The sequence below is a fragment of the Amblyomma mixtum genome, chromosome 7, assembly GCF_055824585.1.
Source record: "Amblyomma mixtum isolate Tamu chromosome 7, ASM5582458v1, whole genome shotgun sequence".
NCBI lineage: Eukaryota > Metazoa > Arthropoda > Arachnida > Ixodida > Ixodidae > Amblyomma > Amblyomma mixtum.
The window spans coordinates 54,256,212-54,274,197 of record NC_143018.1 but is presented as its reverse complement, the minus strand read 5'-3'; the positions used below and the strand labels follow the sequence as shown (position 1 = coordinate 54,274,197).

Sequence of the window (17,986 nt, the reverse complement as noted above, 5' to 3'; positions counted from 1 at the left end):
AAAGTTGAGACAAGTTAATCTTTAAGTACATGACCAAGAAGGTATTTTTTATTCTTGCGTCTCTACACTTTAAGTTTCGTTGGAACAATTTCATGATTTATCTAAGGATTGCAACGGTTAGTGTGTAGCTTTCTAAGGGGAACAAAATGTTCAGTACTGTATCTCACTGAATACTTAAAATGCTAATATAAACTACGAAACTAAATGCTTCAAGTGCGATCTAGCAGCGATTGCAAATACTCGAGAATGGAATTGCCATATGCGCGTTCATAGTCTTTTATTTATTTTAATATGACGTATCCCGGAAATAACTGGCGATGAACAACACCACAAAACACCATGATCCGAGATTCCAGTTTTAAATTTAAGCACTGCCTCTAAAAAGGTTTTGCTTGCAAAATGTAGGTCTAGAAAAGCTGACTGTCTTGTGTATTTACGAAGAGGGTTTTTAAGGCTTAAAGAAAACATCAGGTCCAGAATATTATCGCTCGAGATAGGCAGGTCGAAGGACTGTTTGTCCGGAGTCATGGCAGAAAAAAATTAAATTACGTGTGAGAAATATGTTCTTATTCAAGCAATGTGGTGAACGGTTGAAGACACTTGACATAAAGGAATCCGCTGCATCATGTACACGATGCAATGCACACGAGAAAAAAAGTGAAAGTACTCTCTTATATGTAAAGAAAATAAATTAAGCGTTCATGAGCATTTTGTCGACTAATTCTCTCTTCGCAATTACAGCAAAGCCTCCTCTACGTTAGCCGCGATCCCGACTGTACATGACGCCGTCCGCTAACACATTTCCATCGTCAAACATCATGCTGTGGAAACATATGTCTGTAATAACCAGTAAATGACGGCCATAAGAACGGAACGTGCTTCAAACCTACCTATTTCATTTACAGTGGTTCTAGCATTCAAAGATATCCCACGTAGCTGGCATGTTTCTGGCAGTGGTTTCGTCACGCCATGAAAAGAACTTCGAGCGTATATCTTATCTGATAATAGTTTTTGCTTATTTTAATACTGAGTAGTCCGGAAGTAGACCGCAATGGTTCGAAACTGGTGACTCGTCTAGTTGTAGAAGTTTGTCGAGCTGAAGAAAATTTTCTTCACGGACGACCTCAATTTTTTTTTTCTAGCTGAGCAGTTCTCGCAACATTGCTCCAAGAGTTATTATCGGTAACACGTGAAACGGCATCCACCACTTTTTACCTTTGTAGTTTATTTTCGCGTCCCGCCTACGCCTGTTGGTTGACAATTAATTTGCTATACTTAAGGCACACTTTATGCTCAGGCTTCCTACCAACTTTAACGGTAATTGAGAGTAACTTCAAATTTATCGTAACTTAGGCGAGAAGTGAACTGAAATGGATGTTTGAGTGCCCGTCAGCTTCTTAAGCATTTCTGAGAACATCCTGCTTTTCAACGGAATCAAAAAACTTCCTAATCATGGGACGAGTTTTATGTTGAGCTTTTGTTCCAAGCGAGCGTGTCTACTGCAAGCTTCCTACATTTATTTTCAGGTTCGCTTCAAAAATGTTCCCCGGAACATGTTCCTCAGGACTATTACCGTCTCTGTTACAGACTCCTGTATGCCATAAATGAGCAGATTGTAGATTGTTTCCTCAAGAAAAATTTTTACGATAATCCACTTTTTTCTTGGAGAAGATATCTATTTTTCTATGTCTATTTATCGATATCTATATCGATATCTATCTATATCTATTGGTGATGCGCTTGCGAAGACAATTTCAGTTTACCTTCGGAGTCTCTAGTTCACGTGCACGCCTGTAGACCAGGTCACGCGCAAAAGCCTTGCGACTGTCGAGAAATACTTTGAGTTTCTCTGTTCTCCCTCTGCTCGGACTAAGCTGAAAGTCTCTGCTTAGCAAAAGCGCAAGCCAACATAACGTCAAAGCACATTTCGTTACAGTCAAGCAAGAGGCCTAGGCGAGGCAGTAGGATGTAAAAAAAAGAAGGCGTTATAAATTTACACGAAATACGATTTCAACTAGCCATCTGCATGAAAAAGATCAATAGGTTTTGCCGTGATTGCATCTTACGGGCGCTGCCTCCCCCTGTGACAAACAAAGCTTCATAGGTAGTTTTCGAAACATTTGTCGATGCCTTTGTTACTTAGGGTGCTCAGTGGGAACGCTGAAAAAGTCCAGTACCGCGGCCACTGGTGTCGTTGCGAATTACCTCGTTGGCGTAAAAGAGCACTGTGACTGGCATATGCTTGCTGACGCCGCTTATTCGAAGAAGCAGCACATTGACCGCCGACGAATTGAAAAGATAGAGGGTCGATGTAAGAAGCACAGTCCTGCACGAAAAAGGCGGACAGGTTTAGTCCTGACTGCATTCCTCAGGTGCTGCCTTGCAGTCAAGGCGGAAAGCTGTGCTAGTTGGTGTGTCATCATTAATTAAAAGACTAGCGCATAAGACAAGGACACAGACTTAGAAGGAGACAGGACGAGCGCTCGTCCTGCCTCCTTCTATGTCTGTGTCCTTGTTTTACGCGCTAGTCTTTTTGTTCATGCTGCCTTGCCCATTATGATGCATATGCAGCCGACATATGACGGAAAACATAGTATACTTCAGCTAATAAGAGGAGATGAACTGATAAAAAACTGCTGTTTCTGTAGTCTGAAGACCCTTGTTTACAACTATCATCGAGAAAGGGTGCTGCTATACAACTTGTCATGGCGAACAGTTGATGTCCCTTCATACAGATGGAGTCATTACCGTTCAGAAAGAGAAGCCATGATCGCAAGAGCTTAGATTCGGCTTGCGCTTCTGAAATTTTGCACGACAGCTTAACGAAGGCCGAATGGTAGGCATGCGAAGCGAGCGACGCGTCGTATTCTGATGCCTGAACGGCTCCCAATGCTTTCCATGTTTCCGAATTTTGACGGTTAGCTTCGAATTGCGGAGTTACTGTTTACGCTCGTTACCGTCGAAATATTTCTGTGCGCGAAAGCAGACATGCATGGTGATTTGAGTCTGATTGGGGTGATTTGGATGAATCCCCGAAGAGCTGAAAATACCTTACAAGGAAACCTCATTCAAAGGAACACTCACCAGGCTCACCGCGGACGAAAATGGCCGCTGCTCAAGCCAAATCAACAATAGATGGACAGGAGAAACAAACTATACATTGACGCGGCAGGGCTGCTTAGAGGCGTCGTGGCGTTAGCAGTCACAGACTTTCATAGGAACCTCAAAAACAAGCATCAATCAGGTAAAGAAGCCCAACGAAAGTGGAGGAGGAGACATTGCGCTTTCAATAACCGCCGGGAAAACCACTAACTTTATAACAGATTCTCAAGAAGTGCGTCAGAAGCAGGATGGGGCAGGTAGCCTTAGGGTTCTAAAGGGCATCAAAGAAGCCGAAAGGCAAGCAAAGCTGATATGGACGCCAACATATCAGTTCATAAGGGGAACGAAGGCGCACACGTCGCAGCGACAGTTCTACCCAAGGTATCCCAATACAATGAGGAGCACATGTGCTGAAATCTGCCGACCACATGTTCAATAACACTCCAACGCTATAGGCTAGGCAGAAGGGAATACGCGCCACCGGATGAAGAGCTAGACAAGGAACAAGAAACAACAGCGAAAAGAATAGAAACAAACGCGTACTCGAACCCAAAAAGACTTCATGCGATCTAGGCACACGTGCAGGCGAATGAGCGAACTGAGCGACTGAGCGGCGCGTCGCAGCTACAACTTCCAGCTTGTTGGAACCTCGTCGCTCTGGCCGCTCGAGCCCCTGCGAAAACTCAGAACAAGTTTTTTCGCCGCGGCAGCAGGATTCGCTAGTGTTTTCGCTTGCTTGTGAAACAGGCTTTAAGAGCCGCAGCGTGCACACTAAGGCGCTGAGGCCGACCTATGCCGCATGATACTGGCCTGCCAAGAACACAGAAATCGAAAGGATGAAAGAATATACTTTTGAGCAATGGGAGTAAATGCGGGAAAAAATATGTAAAGGAGGTCTATGAGCCACTGTTCTCCTGAACTGCTTCAGAAGGTACCCTTGAATGTCATTGGTGTGCGTAAGTTTTGCGACTGCTACCTGTGTGTTCATAATGCAATTCCCCTGTGTGCAGCCCTCACGTTGGCAGCGTGTCTACATTTCAACAATACGCACCGCCCATAGATAATAACGAACCTATTAACGAGCGTCTTGAAAACTGGTCGTAGACATCGGGAAAGATAAAAAAGATACTTAAAATCCTACATGCACATTGTACTAAAATGAAATACGTCAGAAAAACAACACTATGTGCTGTGCCCACAGCCTGATTTGGTAAATAGTGAATAGCGATGATTTCGTGCTCAAAGGAAACTTCATTTGCTTGGTAGGCTAAAATATTAGCCTTGCATCACTCGGCCCTCTGCAAAACTTTTCGCACTGCTAGTCAACATGGTTGCCTCTAGCGCGTCGCGTCGAATATCATCGTCATATTACATCAGTCGTTCTGCGGCGCGAATTTTCGCGAGGGCCTTCTCTCTTTCTTCTTTCACTCCGACCTTCCTCCCTTCCCTTACGGCACGGTTCAGGTGTCCGCCGAGATATGTGTGACAGATACTGCGTCATTTACTTCCCTCAAAGACCAATTTACTAATAGCAGCGAACGCTATAGCAGTTCGAATACCGAAACGGACCTGACGAACGTATGAAGAGATGGTGCTTGTGGGTGTGCGTTGTAAGCGGCCGTACTAAGAAAGAGGACAGTGCGTGGGCCTGTCAGCTGGCTCTAACCTTTCAATGGTCACTGCCTTGTGCGAATAGAAGGGAACTGAGAAACAGCGAACGTTCTAGCTAATATAGAAAGGGGGAATGGCTAATTTCGACGGCAGCGGACGCACTGCACCTAGCAACGTGATTAGCGTCAGCCTCATGCTGGAAAGGAGGCCGCGCCAGCACAGTCCTTACTCGTGGTCGACCACTTTCGCCGACATGAGGGTCCGAATGAGAGGCACAGACCAGTCGAAGCATAGGTTCCATCGTTCTAGAGAGGACGAGCTGGGCCCTTCTTTTTCTTTTCCTTCCCTTTTCTCCTTTACTTCCTTTTTTCCTTTCTTTTTCTTTTTCAGCTATTTGGCAGCGCAAGTTGAGTGGCTAGACCCCGAAAGCGGTGCAGGAAACCGAGCATGCTGTCCAGCCAAAAACCGCGGCTGATGGCGGAGGCTTACTGGACTGGAGCTCGGCTTCCAGAAGATATAAGCTTCAGAAAATAAGCTAATAATGCTTGCAAGGGTGGAAGAGCGGGCTAGTTGGTAGTTCATCTTCAGTTCAGTTCAGCTAATAATTTCCTGCAGTGCATTCCATGCTTACGTCGACTTCCTACAACAAGAAAAACTGACACTTTTTTTGCTTATAATAAGACAAACGAAGAAGTGGACAGGACAGGCGCTCCGTTGCATCAGACTTTTGGCCTTTCGCTCCAAACATTTTTGTACTTGATTTCTGCGTGGTATATCTATGAAGACGCTAGCGAAATTTACAGATCCAGCCATTACAGTCAACGCTGCCAAAAGTACCAAGTCTGAAAATAAATGAAGCCATTGATACCAGTGGTCATTGTGATATGTATTTTCTGCAGGAAAACACTTCTCAACTCCCAGCGAGGAGCACTGGAGAATAGCTCTGTTCGAGGAAAGATTAGAGCAGGTCATCATACACAACGAAAAATATAGAGCGGGCAAGGAATCATACGCCATAAACATCAACCAGTTCTCCGACATGGTGAGTTGAAGCTCTACCTACTTCATGTTCAACATCTGCATTTCTTCCCGGAGGAAGCCAGACGCAGGAAAACTAACCAGTGTAAGGGGTACTGGCTAGTTAGGGTACTGGTTAGCACATAATAGATGGTAACGGCGAGCAAGCTTTATATCTGCACTGGGAATTTTCCACGTTGGCACTCTTGTGGTTTTGTTTTCAGAGCTTGCAATTTGCAGGCTGTTCTGAGCTTTTCCCTTCAAGACAAGGATAGAAAGAAAAGAATGCAAGAGCAGCAAGTTATTTAGGCAATGTCGAGTTGTCCGCTTCCACATGGTAGGGGTATGAAGCGAGGAAAAAAGAGGATGGCATGAATGATCATAAGCAGAAAAGTAATGAAAGGAGTGAAAGTAATAAAGCTGGCTTTCATTCTCATCCTTGCTGCTCTTTGGCGTGTACGAAAGGTGCCCACTGTACTTCTCGCTTTTCGCACCTTATGTTTTGTATGAAGCTACCTGCTCCCTGCTACCGTCGCCTCAGGACATTGGACCCTGGACTGCGCCTCCGCCTTCCGTGTGATGTAGCGCGTCGTGAAGCAACACTACTGTGTCGTCTATGGCTCGGTGTTGCCTTCACGAATAAGTTTGCTTTCCGGATCGCGATGGCCAACAGCCCTTCTTGTGTGAACTGCGCCTGTGAAGAGGCAATCACTCATCTCTTGTGTGAGTGCCCTGCCTTTGTGGCCGAAAGACATAAGCTGCGCTGTGCTCTGGACCGCCTGGATCCTCGCCCTTTCACAGAGGCCAAGATCCTCGGTCCGTGGCCACAACAGTCAACTGCCATCAAGGCTTACAAGGCACTCTTTTGTTTTTTGAGAGAGACTGCCTTGGTTGACAGACTGTGATTATTTCCCGTTCTTTCTCTCTTTCCTCTTTAATTCCCCTCATTCCCTTCCCCTGTGCAGGGTAGACAACCGGAATCCTTACTGGTTAACATCCCTGCCTTTCCCTCTCTCTCTCTCTATCTATCTGTCTACCTGCTCCCTCCTGTAGCGCCTCAGATGGTGCTGTGAGCAAAGAAACAAACTGAGTGCAGAGAGGCAGACAGAGGCGCAGAAGCAATGGCTGCTGAATCGGGAGCACGAACTGCATCAACCCTTCTTGAAATACAAAATGTAGCACATGATTTGCTCTCTGTAATGCGTGCTGGGTAGGTACAGTACAAGCTTCATAAGGGGGAACTAGGGCGCACGCGGTGAACAGTTTGGATCGATATCGCACTCACCTAGGAACGCGGGAGCGGTCTCAGAAAAACCAAGTGGAGCGGGAAGACAGATTCTGTCAGCTGCTGGGGCTTGCACCGCCGCCATGTTTCGCCGATACGTGGCGCATTTCGTCACCAGCTGACAACAACAGCAAATAGTTAACGTAGAGGCTAGTAATGCGCTCCGAAGTGGTGGTTAATATTGCGGCCTTTTATCACTTCATTCATATTCATAGCTTCTATTATTTGCGCACAGAGTCCACCGTGGTGGCTGAGTGGTTATGGTGCTTGGCGGGTACCCGAAGGACGCTGGTTCGATCCCGGCCGCGGCGGCCGAATTTCGATGGAGGTGAAATTCTAGAGGCCCGTGTTCTGTGCGATGTCAGTGCACGTTAAAGATACCCAGGTGATCGAAATTTCCAGAGCCCTTCATTGCGGCGTCTCTCATAACCTGTGTCGCTTCGCGACGTAAAACCCCATAAACCAAACCAAACCATTTGTGCACAGCTTGTCTGCGCTTAACTAGAGTCGCAGTGAAACCACGAAACAATTACTTGAAATGCTGGGCGTTATTTAAGGCCGAATAACAAGTAAACTTCCAGTGGCGACGGTGACGTCAGGAGGCAAGACAGCACAACCCTTACGACAGCGTTGAGTTGAGATGCTTCTTCGTATGTCCTAAAGTAGGGTTTGAGGCTGTCTGCCACACTCTCCGCTGTTTCGTTTGATAAAGCTGTGACTGCACACGCGTGGATAATTTTTTGCAGAATCCAGATTTGCGTAAAAAATTATTTCTGCGTTGTCTATGTAGCAAATAAGCTGGTATTTTCCCCAGCGGGTGGAAAACGCATGGGTCTTTAGGGCACAATGCTTTCGCATGCATAGCATGTGGGGAGACTTCAACGCCCGGGGTACTCTTCGGTGATCTCCATGTATTTGGCTCCTCGAGGTCTGCGACTCTCGACAGAAAAAAGTGCTGTCATGACTGTCGCAAGAAAAGAATGACCAGCTAGCCTTTCCTCTTAAGTCGATGGGTATTACCTTACGTGCGATACGAACGATTCCTTGGCATTGTTATAGACAGGAACCTCTCTTGGACTCGGCAGATTAAAACTCTGCGTGAGAGGGTTGCCACAGCATCGCAAATTTTAGGATTCATTGCGGGAACACGATAGGGCTGGAACCGCCGCTCCATGGTTCTTCAAAAAAAGCCCATGTTGAAGGAATATTCCGTTACATCTTGCCCGTTATTCACAGACTATCGCCAATAAGAAACAGGTCACTGGAGACAGCACGGAACAATTCTTGGCCTCCCAAAGATTTCATCGGCTTCGGAAACAGTAGCGGAAACAGGATGCCTTCCGCTCGACGTCATCGCCTCCCAGGAAGGTGTCATCGCCTCCCATCATCGTCATCACCTGCCATCATCGCCATCATGTCATCGCCTCCCATTATCGCCTCCCATCATCGTCATCGCCTCCCAGGTGTTCCTTCTGTCCTCGTTCCGTAGCGCTGTTGTGAATCTGTTTATTAAGCATGAACCAACTAGCCCACACCAGAATCCTCTTAGAACGTATTTCTCCTATGTTTTTTCGTGTTCCTTCTGTCCTCGTTCCGTAGCGCTGTTGTGAATATGTTTATTAAGCATGAACCAACTAGCCCACACCAGAATCCTCTTAGAACGTATTTCTCCTATGTTTTTTCGTGTTCCTTCTGTCCTCGTTCCGTAGCGCTGTTGTGAATCTGTTTATTAAGCATGAACCAACTAGCCCACACCAGAATCCTCTTAGAACGTATTTCTCCTATGTTTTTTCGTGTTCCTTCTGTCCTCGTTCCGTAGCGCTGTTGTGAATCTGTTTATTAAGCATGAACCAACTAGCCCACACCAGAATCCTCTTAGAACGTATTTCTCCTATGTTTTTTCGTGTTCCTTCTGTCCTCGTTCCGTAGCGCTGTTGTGAATCTGTTTATTAAGCATGAACCAACTAGCCCACACCAGAATCCTCTTAGAACGTATTTCTCCTACATTGGGCTCTTTTTTCTGTCAACGACCTACAGCACCCGTCCTGTGTTTTTTCCCAGGAAGATTTGCAAACACATCTCCGGCATGTACTTCAAGGAAAAAGAGCACTTCCAGTACCGGGTACACATACCCTACAGTAACTATGGCTTAGGCCAAGCTATGTAACTGCTACACCTCCCTATTATTACTCCGCCAAAGAAGTTTCTGGCGTCAAACTTTCCACCCTGGACGGTCTCGCCTCTTAAGATAAATCACTACATACCAGATGTAAATACGAAGACACACATGCCGCAAGCGGTGGTACTGCTTGCTGCTCTTTCTTCACTGAGAAATACTCTTCACAGATCCACATCTTCACAGATGGCGCGACTACAGAGGAGTATTTCTATTGTGGTCTTTATGTGCCCTCGACAAGCCAATAATTTTCCTACTGCCTGCAGAAGAAGACATAATCCTAGGCAGCAGAGCTCCACAGGATTAAAAAATTATTTCCTATATCTTGCGCGCAATCTCTGGCTGTTAGGTTGTCTTCACGGACTCCAAAACAGCGCTACAATTTCGCTCTAACCTAGTGAAGAAATCTAACTAGGAGCGAGTTTATTTTGACGTTAGTTGTCAGCACCACCAGGCTACTGCCGTAGTCCACTGTATTGAATTTCAGCGGATTGCAGCATACTGTGGAATCACAGCCAACGAAAAAGCAGATAAAGCAGCCCGTAGCGGTCATCAAGCTGTTTTACTTCACGAGGTCAGAGGCTTTGCAAGAAGCTATAAAAAGCACTTGCGAAGAAAAAAAACGGCTTTGGATCTTCCCGACACATCATCACCAATTTCGGCACTCCATCGGCCCACACCTGGGATCAAGACTGTCACGCAGACTACGTCGCCATTTGGAAGCTCTTATATCGACTTGGCCTGAATTCTCCATTTGCAAACGTCTTGCAGCTCTGTTTAGGTAAAGCGAACAGTCCGTAACGCGTTAACTTCGGCTTAGTAGAAACAGTGGAGCATATTTTGTGAGAATTCCCAGCGTGTGCTGAGGATGCGTCCCACACTACGAACATCTTATGAAATCACTCAAGTGCTTCTAACGCTCGACTGTGTATTGGGACCCTTATAGACAATACTGATCTCCTATACAAACACTAATCCCTCCCTTCAGCACTTCACTGCGCATTTCTTATGCAGTGAACTTTGTCATTCCATTTCCTACATTTCTCTCACCCCAACTTTCTCTCCCGAATCCCTGCTCCACGCAGAGTCGCAATCCAGCGGTTTTAAACGCCACTGTGCTTCCTAACGGTGCTCTTTTCTTCTTACGCTCATGAAACTGCCACGATGCAAAGCATGTAATATGCATGAAATTTGTTAAATTGCTTGCCGCCGGCTAACCGAGGCAGTTTTCAATGCGTTACTGGCATATTTATAACAATAGCTTTCACAGAAGAAAAACTTTGTTCTTCAGCGCTACAGGAGAATGTATGTGCACGCGTGTCAGAAGCGCTCATACACTCAGCAGCTCTGGAAAGTGTAATGGAATATTTATTCACTCATATACATATTTTGAGAGAACTTACCTCTTCTAGTGCACTCAGCTGGGCAAATGCCCAATTTAGTCGACCGTAGTTCAGTGGCTGTCCATTGCCCGGGACCTCGGGTTCTTCGAGCTCAGGGTAGACTATACGCAAATATGCCATATAATGCAATATACGATCACATATCATCCGGCCTTTTCTGCCCTTTTCAACACCCTTTCGAAAATGGAGGGTGTCTTTTGCAACATGCTTTTAGACAATGGAGAAAGATGTGTTTAGAATAATTTAGGCTTGGAAGGGATCGGATATGGGTTTAAGTGGAAGGAGTATTCATCTAGCAACCCAAAAGGAAGCAATCACAAATGAACAAGGGAGGGTAAAACCTCAGGTTGCTTGAGGAGGGTGTCTTTTGCAACATGCTTTTAGACAACGGAGAAAGATGTGTTTAGCATAATTTAGGCTTGGAAGGGATCGGCTCAAGCAACCTGAGGTTTTCCCCTCCCTTGTTCATTTTGTGATCGCCAAGGACCATCTACCACACCCTCTCTCTACCATGGACAAAAGGAAGCAAGTTTTTTAGAGTTAAATCTTGGACGTTTTTAAAAGCGTTAAACCAGTACCCTTCAGCACAATATGTCAGTACGCGCAGTTTTCATATGAAATTAGAGGTAATGTGGCATGTGTTTAATAATTAAGCAGGATGGCTTGTTGAAAGCAAGGTTTTGCAGGGAGGCAGCCATAATAACACATGCTGCCTCATAAAATAAATGCTGGTAAGGAATTCTACAGATATGTGAAGAATACATTATATGCATTCATTTTCGTCTCTTTTGTTTGTTCAGACTGAAAAAGAGATCAAGAAATATAATGGCGCCCTTTGGCAAGATTACTCGTAGAGTGCAGCACAGTCCTACTAGTGTGCAACTGAAAAAGGCCCGTGAACTCCAACTTCTAGGAACGGTGGATCAGCGCAGAAGAGGCACTATAAGCACGTCCCTCACTCCTGCCATCAGGCGATGACGTGGGGAGGGGGAAAGTAAAATGTGTTAAGCAGAATGCCGATTATTATACATCTAGCGCCACCGAATATTTTTGCCTTGTAATAATTTTGCCTCGTTCGTAACTGGAAATAAACAGCTGTTTCAATCATAACTCTCGTTCATGCCATCAATAATACTTTACTTTTTTTTTAAATATATTACGGATCATGAATACCTTCTTCCGCAAACGAGGCAACAGGAAGTGGACGTGGAAGAGCCGCAATGGTGAGAGTAAAAATGAAATAGACTTCATACTGTGCGCTCAGCCTGGCATCGTAGAGGATGTGGAGGTCCTCAGAATGGTCTGTTGTAGCGACCACAGAATGATAAGGTCTCGCATTAGCTTAGATTTGGAAAGGGAACGCAGGAAATTAGTGAAGCGGAAGTCTATTAACGAGTTAGCATTAAGAGGGAAAGTAGAGGAATTCAGGACTTTGCTGCAGAACAGATTTTCCGCTTCAACTGAAGATGACGACCGTAATTTTGAAACAATGGACAATCGTCTCACAGATATCATTACGGAGTGCGCCTTAGAAGTAGGTGGTAGGATAAATAATTTCTAATTTCTAATTTAAATAATTTCCATTGGCGAAGAGCGCAGTACCTAAGTAAACCTTCCTTGTTGGGTTTCTTGATACTAGAGCTGTTTGATGCTAAATTTACAGGCCTACACAACGGGGCTTGTTTCAAATCCCATCTCGAACAAATGCCTGAACAGTAATACTCTTACCTCAGCGGAGCTAAACACATAACCTCAGCAGTGGCCCCACCGCGGTGGCACAGTGGTTACGGCGCTCGGCTGCTGGCCCGAAAGACGCGGGTTCGATCCCGGCCGTGGCGGCCGAATTTTGATGGAGGCGATATTCTAGAGGTCTGTGTACTGTGCGATGTCAGTGCACGTTAAAGAACCCCGGGTGGTCGAAATTTCCGGAGCCCTTCACTACGACGTCCCTGATAGGCTGAGTCGCTTTGGGGCATTAAACCCCAGTAAACCAATAACCCCAGCAGCACATCCTGTAAGACCTTAGAGATCTGTGGCACAATTTCTATGCTACTTTCTATGCCTAGCTACTTTCTATGCCTAGCTACTTTCTATGCCTAGTGTGCTGCGGTGGAAACCTGCTGTGGTGGCATACAGACCAGCTGATAGTAGCAGCCAGTAATGCGCCAGTGTGTCTCTTAAGATACAGGTTATACTGAAAATCCGTGCGGCCGAGAGAGCCCGCTTCCTTCGGCTCTCCTTGTCAGCTTTTCGCACTAATGAAGGCGAAGTCTGTAACAGCTTTATCACGAATTTTTGCAAGAAACGTACTGTCGGCCCGAAATGTAAACGGACCACCGCAGAGGCGGGCGGAACGTCTGCTGGGTCACACCGCTGTGGTGGTGGTGAAAATCCTTTATTCAGTCAAACCCCGCAATGGGTGCCGTCTTTATTTCGTGACCCCATCGGTCGAAGATGAAGAGAAGAGATGCTGGCCAAAGCCGTCTGCACCGAAGCGATAACAATGGCTCTGGCAAAAGCCGGGAAAGTCCATTTGGAGCTTTACTATAGCACATTCATGAGGACGATGTATAATTAGGGCAGTAGGGTCTTCATGTTAGAAGAGATTGGAGAGTTTCGTTCGACGCTGGTGAGGTCGTTGATACCGATACTGAAAAATAAAGGCCCAAGCATAGATACTTGTGGCACCCCATAATATAGCTGAACTAATTACCCACAGACATTCTAGACTTAGTGAAGGCGGTTTGAAGATTGAGGCCCCCCAAAAGAAATTTTGGTAAGGACTTGTAAATCGTACCTGGTCTAGGCTGTATAAAAAAATTCTGGGATGAACGGAGTGGAATGCTGTAGTCGGGTCTGTGGCCTAGGGAAGGCTCAGAGAAATTTAATTTGGCTAAAAGTTTATGCAGTATCATAAAGCTCTCGCCGAAGCGAAAAATTGGCAGTGGTTTAGCTCTGGGTAAACCTGGAGGATTGCGAAAGCAACGAGGAGAGAGCGTGAGGCGATGGAGAGCGCACGGCAGCGGCGGCGGCCCCGGCACGCTAGCTATGCGCCGCTATTGCGCATGCCCAACTGGTGAGCACGGCGGCGGCACCTCTGAGTCACCCGTGCAGCGACGGTGGCGGCGCGCCAGCTGTGCGCCATGTGACGTCACTGCTCCTCGCGCATGCGCAGTATTGCCGTTCGTCAGCTCCACGAAATGGCTCGGCGACTCGCGTAGTGTTGCTTTCGCAACAAAAGGTGGCGGTGATCATTCGGTGCTGTCCAGAAAATCCTGGCGACCTCCTGCGGTGTCTAGAAATAGCAGACGCTTGCCATCCGGCATTGTCAGGGGCAAAACAACCGGCGCAGGCCATTAAGCGTAATCCAGAAAAACTAGTTCATTGGCTGACGCCAGGGGCGTCATCAGAGTGCAGAAAACTCCTTGTTTAGGGGGCCTCGACACCACCTGACCAGAAGGGCCCATGAAATAATGGCGTAATCTACAACAAACACGACAGAAGGAAGCCAGCAGAGATGATGCCTGTTTTGTCTAATGCATCTACGCTAGAGCGCGAGCAGAGCCCTCCGCGTATGCTGCGCCATGGTCCCATAGAGTGGCTTGTGCCCTTTTTAGTCCCTTTGCGAGTCTCCTTTTGGTTGGGTGGACACTACACAGATCGGAATTTGATTTTTAATCTCTCTTTGGCCATACCTTGAGGAACTTTTCTTAATGGTCCAGCAGACAGCACTACGTGTGTAAGGCTGTCATCGACATATAGATGTCCAAACCCTGCATGCGAAAGGATCCACTAAACCAGTAATGTCCCCGCTTTTTAGTTTCTGCGCCAACTTCAGAGAACTAAAGCATAACCTTTCACAGGGCATGTGATACACTAAATTTTGAAGAGCAGATTTCCAGTCCATCAGGGACACTACAGGTTAACCTGGGATAGACGCTAGCTGTTCTTAGGCCGCCTCCGTGCCAACGCTTTCAGAAGGACAGTAGACGGGTAAGACGAGCAGAACAAGCAAGATGTAAAGGTATGAAATACGGCGCTGTGCTAGCTCCGCGAATCTTGTACTGAGGACCTTGAATAAAGACTTCCACCTCATGCTCCTCTTTTAAACTGCTCGAGCAACAACGACTGAAACGAGAGAGAAGTACTCCGGTAAGCAGAAATTTGAAGAATAGTCAACGTGCAGCTGAGGCTCTGGAATGGCCAAGGCAGGATAACCAATGTCTTCGGATCCGAGGGTGTACATAGTGCGCTAAGAACATTCAGCGCCGTGTAAGTGCGAGGTTTTTAACGCTCTTTCAGAAAAGAAGGACCCATTCGGTTACAGTTCCTTCGTGACGACCATGTAGCTGTGAGTGGCAAGCGAGTTATTTGATTAAATTCCTCTCGTCGTGTCTGACGGCACTTGATTAGTCCCAGGCGAATACAGCAAGGCAAGCAAGATATAAAAAGCATGTAGTTCCTCAGCATGTGTGTATAAAATCGAGGTGCTCCTATACGAAGATCAGATATGCCACCACTGAATTAAAATTACCCGAAAAGAGACCAAAGGCACATTCTAGTTAGTTGCTGGCTTCGCTTATCCAGACACGCTCTATGCTATATTTTATTGATGTTATGTTTTATCGTTTTAGAAAGTTCAGCTATCGAATATCAAGGTGGTGCATCAAAAACGACGACTTGCGAATCGTTCAGAGCGATTAAGTTCCATGTAGTTTAGGTGCTTCTTTTAATCTGTTCGATAATGTTGGAAATGCTCTCTTTGCTACTGCGAAGTTTTCATTTTGATGCCTTACCTCAGTAATTTAACAAATATAATTTCTTGTGTGGATTTAGATTTTGCTCTTTGTCGTGAAAACAAAGAAATCTGACACGGTTGCTCCGCATTCTCTTCCGGAGAAGTGGCACTGCTCAGCAATTTCGTTTCGTAGCTTGAAGCCCATCACTGAAGCACATTCTATGCAGCCCCATCTTAGTTCTTGTGTGGCAAGAAACTTCAGCTCTTTCATAAACGGGCTCTTATTTGGGATATCCTTTAAAAATTCACTCGAATAAACTGCATCAACCACTTTGAATATACAATGTGGGAAAAAATTTCTCATACTTAGACTAGAGGACCTGACTGTACGCCACCATATTTGATCAACTTGATGAGTCACCTGCATTTATAAAGACGCAATAAATCTTCAACTATTAAGGCACATCAGCACTGGAGGTTTTGGGCACTCAAACTATCGTAGGTTTACTTATAACCAACGGATTTTTTCTAGGACAATAAGTGCGATATTTGTGATGTCCGGACAACGGTGAAAATCTGCCTTTGAAAAGTACTGGAACTTTGAAAGAAACCCCCGTTTTTGCTGCTTCTATTTTTATAATCTGCATTACTCATTTTACGAACGAACGTGACGCAAATCGACATGCAGTGCACCTGTGAAGTGTGAAAGGCTGTCGAAATATAAAACAGGTTCTGTGAAACAAGGATTTGGAAGCCAAAGTTTGCTTTCATTTACACGATGTGTTATGAATATATGAGAGCCTTTCGTGAAGCTTAGTGAAGCCAGCTTCACGCTGCTTTTTCTAGAAGGACCCCAGAGCATTCAAGGTTGGTACACCGCAAAAGACAGCTATGTTCTGGCTACAACTGCTGATGCGTTAGGACATCGTAAGCTGTAAACACAAATATGCTTATACAAGAAGTACAAGAAGTGAAGGTGGAGTAACGTACGAACCACCGACCCTTCCTCCGTACTCAAACGGTTGCTCGTGACCTTCAGCCTGATTGCCGACGTTTTAGGTGTACGCAAATGTGGAGTTCATTAAAATAAAAGGCGCAAAACATATGAAGCCGAACACTGGTTATTAGAGTCGACGAACGTTTTCTGAACAAACTTGTCCCAAGTTTTTTTTTCCTTTTGCACCAATCATCTCTCATAGCGAGTTGTTTTTTTATGTTTCCCGTGTAAGACGTGTCTTATCGTATGTGGTGAAGCAGTTCTTTAGGCTAGGTTTAATCGTGATTTTTACAAAGAGCATCGCAAAACATCGTGATCGCCAAGACGAGATCTTAATTGAGAATAAGGGGGTGTTCATTGTCTCAGCTTAAATTACAGGAATAAAACCCATGAGACTGGGGAGAAAAGATGCTGTAATATTTGTTTAAACCTTCTCTCTCTGGCCATATGTAAAGTAAAGAGCTTCATGTGTGCAATTTAATTACGTGAAGGTTATAAAAATACTCCCATCTCTGTCTGAGTGAAGATATAAAAGCTAAATAGCCTGAGCTGGAAAGTGAACTTAATTTTGTTGTTTTGCCCGGTACTTTGACTCAAAGCCTTTTTGTTTATTAATATATCTGAATGTCAAAAGATGAGCTAGATCTCGGGCCTCGCTTGAGGCAAACTGCTTCGTATCTTTCTTCATCGCAGCCGTTGCTTTGGAGGACCGTGCCCTTGGGATACCACTCTCCTTTCTGGCTACATCTCTCGCCTGGTCGGCGCTGCCCGAGATAATCATTTTTTCAGAAGAGAAACATGAATCATCAAGAAAGAAGCATGATTCTACTTTGGCTCTTCTGGCCAGCAGCTCTGGTGACTGGCTTTAAGACATATTGGGAATCCGATGATACTTTGGAAGAGAAGTGGTATACCTACAAGAGAATGTACGGTAAGTTAGCGAATGTGTTGCCTTAAGCTCCCGCTCGGAAGTTGTACTGGGCTTTGCATAGAAGACAATATTTTGAAAAATGTTTACAGGACATACCAATCACAGAGTACTGTGCGCGATGAAAAGCTTTCTCAATCCTTGGTAGCGACTCAGATGTTTCCTCACTTAGATAGTGAAGCTCATGATTGGGTGCACCTTATTATACTGCGCTATTGATTCGGAGAACGCTGGTGTGCGTCAATTCTAGGTGTTTCATTACTTCTCGTTCACATTCATCATCCCGAAAATGTATTTGGGAACGTAACTTGCATCAGAAGGCCAAATTGTCACCTATTTCGCAAATGAGTGCTGTGTGGGGCTAGAAATCGTGCAACGAAAGATAGTTCTGGCAAAACGGCCAACCGCGGTTGTTTGATGTATGTCAGAGATTCATGTAAGTGTAGCGACGTGCACAAAACGCTTAGCCTAACGCTCGTAAAGCGGCTTTGCGAGCGATACGGCACGACATTGCTACGGAGTGATGACAGCAGCCCTGCCTCTGGCCTGCAGGTGTGCGTTACAAGTAGCGCGGCTCGCTAGTCGTTAGAACTTGGCGCCATTGTGTGACTCTCATCTTGGCGCCATCTCCACTGTTCTCCTCTCCAACTTGACGGGTATGGAGGCGCTAGCTAACCGCTTTTCGTGCCTGCTTTCTGGGCATCCGGACTGTCAAACGAGTTGCCAAAG

The 17,986-nt window shown here is 45.7% G+C and overlaps 1 long non-coding RNA gene across 2 annotated transcripts in view; it reads left to right on the top strand.

Annotated features, from left to right (window-relative positions):
- Nucleotides 1–11,607, top strand: part of LOC149336097 (uncharacterized) — a 49,403-nt gene extending 37,796 nt beyond the window's left edge. For both annotated transcript variants that reach the window (XR_016284553.1, XR_016284554.1), the window contains exons 2-3: nucleotides 5,613–5,755; nucleotides 11,395–11,607. This is a non-coding gene — a long non-coding RNA (uncharacterized LOC149336097). The remainder of the gene's footprint in view (nucleotides 1–5,612; nucleotides 5,756–11,394) is intronic.
- The last annotated feature ends 6,379 nt before the right edge of the window (nucleotides 11,608–17,986 follow it).